We start from the raw sequence: 13,970 nt of genomic DNA, 5'->3' as shown, positions 1-13,970 counted from the left end.
CCTGCCCGGGCTCTGCCCCCCCCCTCCCGAACCGCGGTCGCGGAGGCCCGGGACCGGGACCCTCCGCTCGGACGCTGGCCGTGGGCACTTACCCCGCGGGCTAGGCGCGGACGGGCCTCCGCGGGCCGGCGTCCGGGGAGCGGCCTTGACCCCGGCTGCCCGAGACGCCGGCTGCCCCGAGACGCCGGCTGCCGGGCCTCCACGCGGGGACCACTCACCCCCGGCTCCAGTTCTGCGCCTGGGGCGTCGCTGAGCCGTCGGGAAACGGGGCGCGGGGTCGGCGCGTCCTGTGGGCCCTTTCCCCTAATGCTGGGTGTAGACGCCGCGGCGGTGTCCAGGGCTAATGCCCGAACTGTGCCTGATTCGTGCCGTTCCTTATGTTTCAGAACAAGTTGAAGTTTTAAGAATGCTAGTATTTAATGCCTGAGCAATTTTTGTTTCATCAGATTTGTGCTTTTGAGTCAAAACCTAGCGCTAGTAAATTACGCTCTTTAAGGTTCCAATTCCCCATCTGTAAAATGGGAACAATACCTACACTAATAATAAAACTAGTAACTGTTATAATAACGACAGTAAGGGCCAAGCTTAGCTCTACGCACTTTACTACGCATTTAATCCCGGAACCGGTCCGACGAGGTAGGTGCCGTTTTTATCCCTGTTTTACAAATGAAGAAACTGAGGCACAGGGAGCGTAAGTGGTCATCCAGCTGTATGAAGACAACCCGTGGGGTCTAGCAACCCATGTTTGAACCACAAGTAACTTTGCAAAAGTGCAGTGTAGTGAAAAGCAAATGTAAAATGGAAGACACCTAGAGTAGATGCTCAATAAATATTGACTACTTTTCTTTCCTTCTTGGTATATTAAAAAGATTTTTTAAAAAGTCTCAGCATGTGATTGGTAATGTTATTAGTAAGGTTTCTTTGGATCTGCGTTCCACAGAAATAGGTGGGTAGAATTACTGGGTTATTTTTTTGATTGTACAAAAATAACAAATGCTAATTGAATTTTGATTAGGCATCTTTCTTAAACTACATCCAGCCTTTACAATAGATTATGTAATAGACCACTTTAGAAATGACTAAGGGATTTTAGTTGCAAGTTACCTCTTCTAGATTTGTGGACATCTAGGCCCACGGGGTCAGGGCTTACTTAAGAGTCCCACTAAAATGTTCTATTTGAAAATAATTTTAGTTCATTGGTTGATAATAAATGAGGGACTGAATATGATTAACTGATAAATAGAAAACACATGAAACAAATCAATATTTTGGTTACAGGTGTTTGAGGAGAAAGCCATTTTACTCACCCTAAAATTCATTCCCTAGTTAAGAAGACAAGGGGATGTGGTTAATACTTTACTCCTGTGAATAGAAAGCAAACAAACTCCAAATTAAGTCATGTATGTTGACTTCACAGGCCTAAAACGTTAAGTTTTTATAATGTCGATTCTTTTTAAAAGAATGTTAAGTTCTGTATTAAGATTATTTTCCCAATATTCTGTGTGTGCACAGAATAGAATAGAATCAGCAGTATTGAAAATCACTGGATTTAGGTGGCTTTCTCCTCAACTTTCTGGTCAGTATAATTAAAAGCTGCCCCAAATTAGCATCACTGAATGACCATGTAGTTCTATATTGGGGTCGATAAATTCCTAACTCCTGGAGAAACTCTGGGGACATCTGGTCACTTTAAAAAAAATAGTGAAAATTAACAGTTTCAGATGGTGCTAGTTTTCATGGAATGCTTGCTGCTCAATAGCTTCATTGCTTGGCTTCTTGCCAAATTGTGGCTTACAGCTTTGGGGGTAATATAATATTGTATCTGAAGAAAATATATATTTTAAAAATCATTTTGTAAGTGCACTGGTTTGTTCTTAAGTACTCTGCTGGAGTGATGAGATGAAACATCTAACTGGTAAAAGCTTCCGAACTTTGAAGTTCTGAGAATTGTCATTTCTGAACGTGTATCAAGCTGAATTAGTATCTGAGAGGATTCATGTGGACTGACTTCCCCACTCTGCATGGAGAGTTAGGAGCTGTCAGGTTGTCAGTAGAATTCTAGAAGATCATATTGTGCAAATATGTAAATATCTTTTGTTGTGTTAGCAGGTCTATTCTGACTGGTTATATGTTGTGGGATTTTTGTCCTTTTATATTGCTATTGCAGAGGTGGGAGTCGGGGTCCGGAGGGTGGGCTTATAGGCGTATGAGTAGGGAAGAGTACATTAGTCTTCAGAACCCTGAAATGATAGCAGTATCTATAGCTGTAGAAAACTGAAACAACTGTGTGTATCTAGGTTACAGGAGATGCAGTCCGTGAAACCCCCAGAACATTAGCAGCCTTCGAATATGTCAGTAGATGGGTGAAAAAAATGTGGTATCTCTTGTTCAGGAGCTGTATGCAAAAGGAGCTAAACTGTACTTTGTAAATTTCACATCTTTTTAAAGATGGCTAATTATGAGACTTTACAGAGTTAAGTTTTATTTATAAAATAATTTAAAAAAAAGCCTCTAAGCTTTATTTTGGGTTTGTGGCTTTGGAAGATAAGGTTAAGGTTAGCTATATTTAGCAGTATGCTAAAGTGTGTGTATATCATCTCATCGTGAAATGTGTGTATGTGAGTGAAAAACTGCTTCAAATATACATAGTACATACATGTATAAACACACAATTATAGGACTGATTTCAGTAAACAGTCTCCAAAGTACAGCTTCCTGGACCCCAGGGATGTATAAAATAACTCACTGGAGTGTAGGAAGAAAATATTAGACTTAATTTTATATATATTTTTTAATCTCGTATTTTAAAGTTTAAACTTTTATTATGGTTTATAATATCTCACTGTATTGCTGTAGAAGTACATGTATTTTAATTGGTAAGTAAATACATATTTTGGAGTACATATATGCTCAAGTTTTTTTTTTTTTAATAATAAAGGTGAGTATTAAAAAGCTTTGGAGATCTTGGTGTGGGGATGCCTTGGGTGGGGCTACGAGGACTACTTATTTCGGAGGGAGGACGGGTCAGACCTGGTGTCCGAGGTAAGAGAGGAGAAAGGAACTGAAGTGGCCCGGGTCTCTGCTTAAGAGGTGCGCTTGGCCAAGGCAGGCAGCGCGACCACAAGGGGGTGGTGCTGGTCGCCTGGAGGGAGGGGAGTGCTGAACTCATCCTGCTGAGACAGCTGGGGTGTAGTGGAATATGCCCATTGCGAGCTCAAAACCAGCAGTCGGGCTGGGAGACTGAGATTGGGGAATTCCTCGTCTGTCAGTACTGGTTGACGCTCTAGGCCGCGCATGAAAATACTGGAGAGCGTGTAGAGTGAAAAGGGGCCGCAGAGAGGCCCGGGGAACACTTTCACAGTCAAGGGCCGGGTGAAGGAAAAGGAATCTAGAAAAGCATTTTCCTTCCCCAATTTGTTTGAATTTCTGATTCCTTCCTATGACAGCTAAGTGAGTGACCTGGGTATTTTCAGGGATTTCCTGTGATGGGCATGTTTGAGGTGAAGAGAGAAGCATCATTAGGTAAGCGGTTGGATGCAGCAAAGGCTTCTTGATTGGGGAACTTGGGTTTTGGGCAAGCTGGGCCTGAACTTCTCTGGGACGATTGTTGGAACAGCTCCCCTGAAAGGGCTTTGGTTTCTGCATCTGCACCATAAAGTGGTCTCTTGGTTTCTCTCTCTGTGTCACCGAAGAACTGAAGGCCAGCTGTTGCATGACCTGGCCCTGCAGAGTGCAGGTCTTCCCTCTCCTGTGAGCAGCCATCCTCTCCTGCCCTTCACCCCAGAGGATAGGTGCTGTGCCAAGTCGTGGCTTTGAGAAGGCTGCCAGTGCTGGCTAGCCAAGTGGGTTACTGTTAGCTCTCTGTCTGGGTGGAGCTCTGTTGTCCATGCCTTTAAAAAAAAAAAAAAAAAATTTATTTATTTATTTTTGGCTGCGTTGGGTCTTTGTTGCTGCGCGCGGGCTTTCTCTAGTTGCAGTGAGTGGGGGCTACTCTTCGTTGCAGTGTGCGGGCTTCTCACTGTGGTGGCTTCTCTTGTTGCGGAGCACGGGCTCTAGGCATGCAGGCTCAGTAGTTGTGGCATGCGGGCTCAGTAGTTGTGGCTCGCGGGCTCTAGAGTGCAGGCTCAGTAGTTGTGGCTCACGGGCTTAGTTGCTCCGCGGCATGTGGGATCTTCCCGGACCAGGGCTCGAACCCGTGTTCTCTGCATTGGCAGATGAATTCTTAACCACTGTGCCATCAGGGAAGTCCCATCCATGACATTTTAATCCATCAGTGTACTGAGTGCCACTTCCCTGAGCAGTGCAGTGCTGAGTGGGTGTAGATCAAGGAGTTGACCTGCACCTTGCTGTTGAGGATACTATCTAGTTGGGACAAGTTGTGTTCAATCTAGGGAAACATAGCAAATACCACAGAATGTTTTACACAAGGTACTGTACCAGGTAATATTCTCTAATAGATTTTGAGGAAAAGATCAGCATTGGCTTAAGTGGTTTTGGAAGGCTGTGTAGAGGAGCTTGGAATGGTATGACCAAAGAGACGGGTGACAGATGTGACATGGTCAAAGGACAGTATAGTTAGAAGGGAGAGTACAGTCTAATTTAGCAAATAAATATTGCTTGACTACTTTGATATATAATCATACATATATAAGTATATATGCATTTGTAGTATAAATATATATAAATAAAATGAAGGCTGTGTAAAATGAAGGCCTGGATTCTTGCCCTCCAGCTCTAGTCCAGTGTGGTTCACAGACATTGATTACAATCAGTTATAATAGAAATTTGAATTAAAACAACACTGTGTTATTGAGCATCACTGAAGGTTTGTCATTTACTGCGCTAGACACTATCAAGAATATCTTTTGGGACAAAAAAAGGAGTAGTTAATTCGCTTATGGTGGTTGGTAAAGAGATTAAGAGAAATTTCAGAAAGGTAGAAGAAAAATTAATATTTTGTTGTAGGGAATGTAGTTTCAGTGGAGTGATGAGGAAAGCATTTACATGAAAAATTGTGTACCATTTGATGTGTGGAGGTCACATTTCCATGTACAAATGTTTATTGAATGAATCTGTAAATAACAAGCTTTCATAGTCTGTGAAATTAGGAATAATTACCTCCAATATTTTATAGTTCATTATTTATTTCAGATAGTAATTTCTTTGCTTCTCAGAAGGCATGATGGTGGGTCATATTTGATTGTTGGAGGAAGAGATTGTAGTTTTAAAAGTTGCATTTAGTATTATGTTATTTTAGGAAAGCACAACAGAAACACAATAAGGAGTGGATTTGTGCTTACTAAAGAAGCATGGTTTAAACAGATTTCGAACCATTAATTAAGTAGTCACTCAGGTTCTTATGTTTAGAAGTCAGTGAATGAGTTGAAGCAGTAATCAAGTAAGCTGTGATCTGTAGGGCACTGTACAGATATTTGTTTTACATTCATGGTAATATTTTATCCTTGCAGTAGTTCTAAGGTAGACATTATTCTCAACAGTGCTGAGTAAAAGTGAGAAATTGATTTCTACCTATATTTAGTTAGGCTTTAAAACATTTATCTCCTCTCTCTCTCTCTCTATATATATATGTATATATTTAAAATATATAAACATTTATATGCTTTAAAACATTTATCTCCTCTCTCTCTATATATATATATGTATATATTTAAAATATATAAACATTTATATGCTTTAAAACATTTATCTCCTCTCTCTCTATATATATATATGTATATATTTAAAATATATAAACATTTATATGCTTTAAAACATTTATCTACTCTCTCTCTCTCTATATATATATTTATATATATATATATTTTAAATATATTCAGCACTATGTTTGTTTCAATCCAGTACAGGGCAGAGAAGAGATGTGACAAAAGATATGGTCAAAATTTATTAAAGTTTTGATCAAGTAAGAATTTTGGAGTGATCTACCTAAAAAGTAGATAAAATTACACAAGGGAACATAACTTACAATTCTCCTTAATTGAAATTATGTGGAACAAATCTTGCTTTTAAGTGGTTTTTGATACCATTAATTAAGGTGGTAAACTTTTTTCTGCTAGCTCCATTCATAGTTATCTTTGTAAACTTGTCCCAAAGTAAAATTTCTCAACCAAAGCAGTTGCTAACTTACGCTTCTTTTCCCTTCACAGGGAAAGGCAAAATCTATTAGACATGGCCAAGTATAAAGAAGGAACAGCTCACTAGTCTGGTTTGAAATATGTCAGTTGCTGGGTAGTATCTGTTGAGTGGAAGGAGGATCTCCGAAGAATTAAGTTCAGGCAACTTTTCATGCTCGTTTTGGATCAGCCCTTAATATTATGCCTTAATAGCTTTGTTTAATGTGTTTATTTTTTGCTTGTATTTTAAGTCCTTTTGCAGTCTTTGAGTTTATTTTGTGCCCCTTGACCAGTTTTTGGAATTTAATGCTTAATTCATTTTTTTTTTTTTTGGTCCTCATGTAAAGGCTATAACCTTTTTGATACGGGAGGTGGTGGTGGTATACCAGTTATCTACTTATTGGATCACTATTGGCTGTATCATAATGTTTCTAATTGCCTTGACTTACTTTGAATTCCCTGTGGTCAAGCCTGCTCCTCCTGGCATGTTGATTCTGTTCCTCATGTGTCTGAGTTTTATAGAGGATTTCAACTTAAATTTCCTTCCTTATCTCTGTATACTTTTCCTCTAGTTTTGTGGTTTTACTGTTTCTGATTGCAATAAATTTATTTGAGATTTTCTAAATTCCTTGAAGAGCATAATGTGTTCATTCTCCTTTTTTTTTCAGAGAAGATTCTTCATTTTCTTTCTACTTTTTCTGCTGTAGAAATTTTTCTTAGATGTTCAGTTCCATGCCCTTACGTCTCCCCACTTCCAGCTTCTTTATCTTTGAGGCTGTTTATTTGCCCACTAAAAGTATGTCCATTCTTTATCTTTCCGTTGCAGTGTGTGGTGGGTGGTGATTTCCATGTTCTCATTTTCCTGGAGAAGGTGGGTAGAGTAGTCACTTGTGATGAATTTTGTTCTGTTACTCTGTAATAGAAGTATTAGCCCTGTTCCCAGGTTTCAGATTTTTTTGTAAGCCTGTAGCTTTGGAGCAGTTGAACCTTTGTTGTTGGAACTCAACTCAGGCTGTTACTACCTTTGGGCAAGAAGGGGTCAGTGCTCAAAAAAAGCTTTTTTTTTTCTTCTGGGTGTGAGTAGTGAATTTTAGAAAGTTTTCTACTTCAGACTACTATTTATCGACCACAGTGGGTGGAAAAGGACTTCAAAGGGGGTGTTGTGTCTTTGCCTTGGAGTACTCAACCTCCTCTCTTTCCTGTTCCCTCTCTTTTCCCCCTTTCATCTTATCTGCTAAGTTTTGTTAATCATTAATTCTAGTTTATTACTTGGGCCATAAGCACCTCCATGGTCACTACCACGCACCTCTTCCTGCCAGAGAGAGGGGAAAGATGTTTAGTTTTAATTGTTCTTCCTGCAAGGCGGAAAGGTGCTCTTGCCCCGGGGGAATTCATCCCCAAGCTCTCACTCTCAAATTTGATGGCATAGAGAAGAGCAGCCTCTCAGAGTTCCTTCCGTTTACATTCTCCCATCTGCTTGCTCTGTGTGGGGAGAAGCAGGATGAACTGCACGGTAATTCCCTGAGGCTTTCAGCTTGGCTCCGTGTTCCTTTTCTGGACTGTGTTGATTTGTAGATATTAGTCTATTATTGGACTATTTTTTTCCTTTTAAAAGCAGATACAGAAAATAGTGATGGTGTTACAGACTTGAGATGAATCTAACCTTATTATAGTTTTAGGAGAGGCTTATAATATATCTCAGTATAGGTATTTGAATCTTTTTCACCAGTAAGGTGAAAAGATTTAAAATGTTACGGGGTATAAAAAAGGAAGCAAGTTCTGTTCTCTGGAAAAGAGCATTTGACTGGTGAGAACTCTTAACCTTTCTTATTGGAAACCTACTTACATTGAAAGCTTGGGCTTTCGAATACTCCTGGGTTCCCAGCTTTGTCATCTGTGTGTCTGGTACATGGTAGATATGCAATAGGTATTTGTTGACTTGAATTTAATTAGTTGTATTGAATAAAAATGTGTTCTTGTGCAAAGATTTTGTAGGAATAAATCTTTTGTGGATGACTTCCTTTTGTACTATGACCTTTTGGGCATAGTTGGCTTCTGGGCACCAAATTTTAAAACTTGAAGTAAATGTAATAAAAGTAATTTTTCTCTCAAGTGTAATTGTTTAATTTCTACAAATAAAGTACTTATAAAATTTATGAAGATTTTATCTGTAAATGTAAAAAGAAATGCCAAATGAGTGATTTGTCACATTGTTAAAAACATTAATAGATAATAAGTGTGTATTTAAAAGTTTGAACAGCTCATAAAACCACATTTAACCTTGATGAATAAAGATGAGTTTACAGTGGAGATAAAAGTAATTATGTACAATTTTTGACAAGGGGAACAATTGCACGTATTTGAGGTTGTTAACCACTAAAAGCAGATTGTTTCGGGGAGGTGTTTAACATTATTTACTGTTCAAGGGATGAGTTATGACCCTTTAGATAAAATTAAGCATAGTAAGAAATATTAGGATGAAATGCTTTTGTAGGAATGAGACCATAACTTGTGGGTATACTCATGAAATTTGACAGTTAAAATGCTTTTGGCCTCCAATCACTTTGAAGGACTAAGAAATAAACTCACAGAACAATTTAAGTCCTTTCCATTTCTGTGCTCTGAGTCACTTCTAACCGTAGAAGGATGTTCTTTTATCTTTAAAATAGTGACTGAGTAGGCCTTCAAAAAATTGTGGTTTCATGGAGCACAAAGTCAGGTCATAGCTTCAGAATTCAGATGGTCTGGTTTCAGTTCTACCTGTGCAACTTTGGAGAAGTTGTTTAACCTCTCTGTGGTTTGGTCTCCTCATATGTAAAACAAAGGTAATATCATTCCCAACCTTGTAGAGTTACTTAGAGAAAGTAGTTAGCTGCTTTATTTTTATTATTATTGTCATCATTATAGTCATTTGAAGGTGTCGGAATAAAAGTAAGATAACTTTCTGTTACAAATTACCTTAAAGCACCAAAACCTCAGTTACTGTATTACTCTTGTCTGCACCTGGTGCGCCTCGTCCGGCCTCTTCTGAATGAGCAGATCTCCTGTTTAAGTAGTCCTCAGTGGGCAGCAGTCCCTGAGCGAACCAAACTGTTACAAGCTTCTGATCCAAGTTTCTCCTGTATCTTTTCAGGGCAGTTTCCTTCTTTCTTTTTGCCTCTGCTAGATTTGCTTCCCCATGACAGAAGAAGCCTCAAGTCATTCTTCCTTATTTCTATTTGTATTAGGTATGTTATCCTCCACCCTGATCTTTATTTAAGGTGATTCGTGATACTAACATTCAGAAATATCTGTGCTTTATCTAATGTAGTAATAAAAAGCACTGAGGTTTTGCTGCTTTTATTGTTTTACATACAATTTGTTCTAAATATAATTGTTAGAAAGTAGAATAATCCTACTTAAATGTGGAACTGAAAATATTATCTAATTATACTTAACATAATTAGTATCTAATTAATATAATAATTAGCATCTGATTAAACCTTATTATATACAGTATAAGGTTTTGATGTCATATCAAAATAATATTTGAGTGGCTATAAAAATCAATCTTAATCTATTGTTTGCAGTTGTGTTCTTTCTAACCCTTACACTTTATCCTTTCTTCCATATCTTGTGTTTCACGTAACATGGGTCAATTCAGAGTTTTTGGTTATAATTATGATTGAAAAAAAGCAAAACATTCAAACATGGTTACTTTTAAAAAAAAATTTTTTTTTTAATTGGGGTATAGTTGTTTTACAGTGTTGTGTTAGTTTCTACTGTACAGCGAAGTGGAGTTCCCTGTGCTGTACAGCAGGTTCTTGTTATCTATTTTATACATATTAGATAGTGTATATATGTCAATCCCAATCTCCCAATCCATCCCACCCACCCTTTCCCCCCTTGGTGTCCATATGTTTGTTCTCTACGTCTTTGTGTCTATTTCTGCCTTGCAGACAGGTTCATCTGTACCATTTTTCTAGATTCCACATATGTGCATTAATATGCAATACTTGTTTTTCTCTTTCTGACTTACTTCACTCGGTATGACAGTCTCTAGGTCCATCCATGTCTCTACAAATGACCCAGTTTCGTTCCTTTTAAAAACATAGTTACTTTATTGAATCAAGTTGTTGAGCTCCAGCTGTAATGTGTAGTAATAATGATAACAAGTACCATCTAGGGAGTGCTTACAGTGTGCCAGATGCTGTTTTAAATGCTTTATATTTACAACTCATTTAAACTTCACATAACCCCTATAAGGTAGGAACTACCTTGCCCATTTTAAAGATGAAGAAACCGAGGCATAGATTAAATAACTCCAGTATCACCTACCTAATTAGGGGTTGATCAGAGATTTCAGCCCGAGCGTCTGGCTCCACAGTCCACACTCTGAACTCTGCTACGCCTTAGCAAACAGTGGTGAGCACAGCACTCTTCTTGCCCTTGTTAAGCTTTTTTTTTTGGATACCTCAGAGTATCTGCAGTTATCTTTAGATTATTTATTTATTAAATATTAACATACCGTGCTAGGTACAGAGGACATGGAGACTTGACTTCTAGAAGATGACAATTCATAAGGCAGGTCAGCCTTACTACACATCTATCTACAGTAGATGGGTAAGAGCTACATACATCTTAAATACTAAATCTTTTGAACAGAGGTTGTTGGTGTTTGTCTTAATATATGTGTATGTCTGTATGTGAATTACCCAGCTTAACTCCCCTCCCCAGTTCTTGCCATCATTGAGGCTCTCAGGAGTTAGTGCAGGTGATACTTCTCACATTCTGGTCTAACACTTTTCTGGCTCTTTCAACTCCTGTGGCTTTGAGCGCTGAACTAGAAACCTCTTCTGTCCTCCTCACTTCCTCCTGGCCTCCTGTGGGTCCCGCCGCTGCTGCACGCAGAGCAGTTGTGTGACTCACTCTGGCTGACTGCATCTTGCCTCAAGTGCTTCTGTCTTTTCAATCCCTGGGGCTTCTCCAACAAGCCCTGTCTGTCCGTAGGATGAGAAGCTGGCAGCAGCCTTCTGGGCTGCTGCACTGTTGTTCTTGGAAGTGTAGGGCAGCTCATGCCCTTGGGGCAGACTTCTACCTGTGGGGACTCAAACTGACAGACGTGATCCTCGGTGATCCTTCACGGTGATCCTCTGGACACAGTTTCTACAGTTGTCCCTGGTATTCTAGGGGGACTGGTTCCAGGACACGTCCCGTCTGCCCCACCCCCAACCAAATCCGCAGAGGCTCAGGTCTCTCTTATAGGATGGTGTAGTATTTGCATGTAACCTATGCACTTCCTCACGTACACTTTAAATCACCTCTACATGGCTTATAATACCTAATAAAATGTAAATACTATGTAAATAGTTGCCTGTGCAGGGCACATTCAAGTTTTTCTTTTGGAACTTTCTGGAATTAAAAAAATTTTTTTTTCCATCTGTCATTGGTTGAATCCACCAATGGAACCTATGGATTCAGGGGGTGAACTGTATACGCTTCTCAGAACTTCTCAGTGAGACCAAGCCCCCAGGCACCGACTGCGGTAGCTAAAGCGCCCTGGCCTTTTCTCTTCTTGGCTTGCTCTCTTCAGCACCTCTCCGGTTCCCAGGTCACCTTCCAAGTGAGCTGCTAGCACACATGCTTTTATCTCAGGCTCCACTTTGGGAACAAATCCCAGCTAAACCAGTTCCCATAGCTGTCTCCTCACCTAGACCTTTTACCCAACACTGCCTGACCCTGAAATGTTACACCCGGCTCTTTAGCCCCTTTCTCTCACCCCTGATCAGCCCCTGATCTCTAGGCCTTTGACTCTGTCGTCTTCTCTTTGTTGATGTTTGTCAGCACTGCCACTGCTTTGACCCCTTCCTCCTCCAGGCGCTTGCTCTGTAAACAATGGAATTAATTCAGCAGTTTCAATTTGGAGTTTAAGGACCCATGGGAGGTAGTCTCAGCGATTTTTGAGTGTTTCTACAAGAATTTTTAAAAATTTTGGGCTTTTGTGCAAATAATTATAATAAACAACCAGTATGTGGATTATCTGGTCGACCACCTTCTGAGTGTGTGTGCGTGTGTGTGTGCGTGTGTGTGTATGTTATTTCATGTGGATTATCTGGTCGACCACCTTCTAACTGAGTGTGTGTGTGTGTGTGTGTGTGTGTGTAATTTCATGTGGATTATCTGGTCGACCACCTTCTGACTGAGCGTGTGTGTGTGTGTGTGTATATGTTATTTCATGTGGATTATCTGGTCGACCACCTTCTGACTGAGCGTGTGTGTGTGTGTGTGTATATGTTATTTCATGTGGATTATCTGGTCGACCACCTTCTGACTGAGCGTGTGTGTGTGTGTGTGTATATGTTATTTCATGTGGATTATCTGGTCGACCACCTTCTGACTGAGCGTGTGTGTGTGTGTGTGTATATGTTATTTCATGTGGATTATCTGGTCGACCACCTTCTGACTGAGCGTGTGTGTGTGTGTGTGTATATGTTATTTCATGTGGATTATCTGGTCGACCACCTTCTGACTGAGCGTGTGTGTGTGTGTGTGTATATGTTATTTCATGTGGATTATCTGGTCGACCACCTTCTGACTGAGCGTGTGTGTGTGTGTGTGTATATGTTATTTCATGTGGATTATCTGGTCGACCACCTTCTGACTGAGCGTGTGTGTGTGTGTGTGTATATGTTATTTCATGTGGATTATCTGGTCGACCACCTTCTGACTGAGCGTGTGTGTGTGTGTGTGTATATGTTATTTCATGTGGATTATCTGGTCGACCACCTTCTAAGTGTGTGCGTGTGCGTGTGTGTGCGTGTGCGTGTGCGTGTGTGTGTGTGTGTGTAATTTCATGTGGATTATCTGGTCGACCACCTTCTGAGTGTGTGTGTGTGCGTGTGTGTGTGTGTGCGTGCGTGTGCGTGTGTGTGTATTTCATGTGGATTATCTGGTCGACCACCTTCTGAGTGTGTGTGCGCGTGTGTGCGTGTGTGTATGTTATTTCATGTGGATTATCTGGTCGCCCACCTTCTGAGTGTGTGTGTGTGCGTGTGTGTGTGTGTGCGTGCGTGTGCGTGTGTGTGTATTTCATGTGGATTATCTGGTCGACCACCTTCTGAGTGTGTGTGCGCGTGTGTGCGTGTGTGTATGTTATTTCATGTGGATTATCTGGTTGACCACCTTCTGAGTGTGTGTGTGTGTGTATGTTATTTCATGTGGGTTATCTGGTCGACCACCTTCTGAGTGTGTGTGTGCGTGTGTGCGTGTGTGTGCGTGTGTGTGTGTGTATGTTTCATGTGGATTATCTGGTCGACCACCTTCTGAGTGTGTGTGTGCGTGTGTGCGTGTGTGTGCGTGTGTGTGTGTGTATGTTTCATGTGGATTATCTGGTCGACCACCTTCTGAGTGTCCGTGTGTGCGTGTGTGTGTGTGTGTGTGTGTGTGTATGTTATTTCATGTGGATTATCTGGTCGACCACCTTCTGAGTGTCCGTGTGTGCGTGTGTGTGTGTGTGTGTGTGTGTGTATGTTATTTCATGTGGATTATCTGGTCGACCACCTTCTGAGTGTCCGTGTGTGCGTGTGTGTGTGTGTGTGTGTGTGTGTATGTTATTTCATGTGGATTATCTGGTCGACCACCTTCTGAGTGTCCGTGTGTGCGTGTGTGTGTGTGTGTGTGTGTGTGTATGTTATTTCATGTGGATTATCTGGTCGACCACCTTCTGAGTGTGTGTGTGCGTGTGTATATGTTATTTCATATGGATTATCTGGTTGACCACCTTCTGAGAGTGTGTGTGTGTGTGTGTGTGTGTATATGTTATTTCATGTGGATTATCTGGTCGACCACCTTCTGACTGAG

General features: G+C 40.5%; 1 protein-coding gene across 5 annotated transcripts in view; it reads left to right on the top strand.

Moving 5' to 3' along the window:
- Positions 1–13,970, top strand: part of ITGB1 (integrin subunit beta 1) — an 82,031-nt gene that overhangs the window by 37,307 nt on the left and 30,754 nt on the right. The window contains exon 1 of one of the 5 annotated variants that reach the window (XM_024765405.1): positions 3,505–3,522. The exons of 3 other annotated variants lie outside the window; for them this stretch is intronic. The gene's annotated coding sequence lies outside the window, so the exon portion shown is untranslated. Of the gene's footprint in view, positions 1–3,504; positions 3,523–9,340; positions 9,359–13,970 lie in introns of those variants that run through there. One more of the 5 variants, XM_024765406.1, reaches the window with a different exon arrangement.

The sequence above is a fragment of the Neophocaena asiaeorientalis genome, unplaced genomic scaffold, assembly GCF_003031525.2.
Source record: "Neophocaena asiaeorientalis asiaeorientalis breed wild unplaced genomic scaffold, Neophocaena_asiaeorientalis_V1.1 scaffold217, whole genome shotgun sequence".
NCBI lineage: Eukaryota > Metazoa > Chordata > Mammalia > Artiodactyla > Phocoenidae > Neophocaena > Neophocaena asiaeorientalis.
The sequence above is the reverse complement of the archived record's forward strand: the minus strand, read 5'-3'. Positions and strand labels throughout refer to the sequence as shown.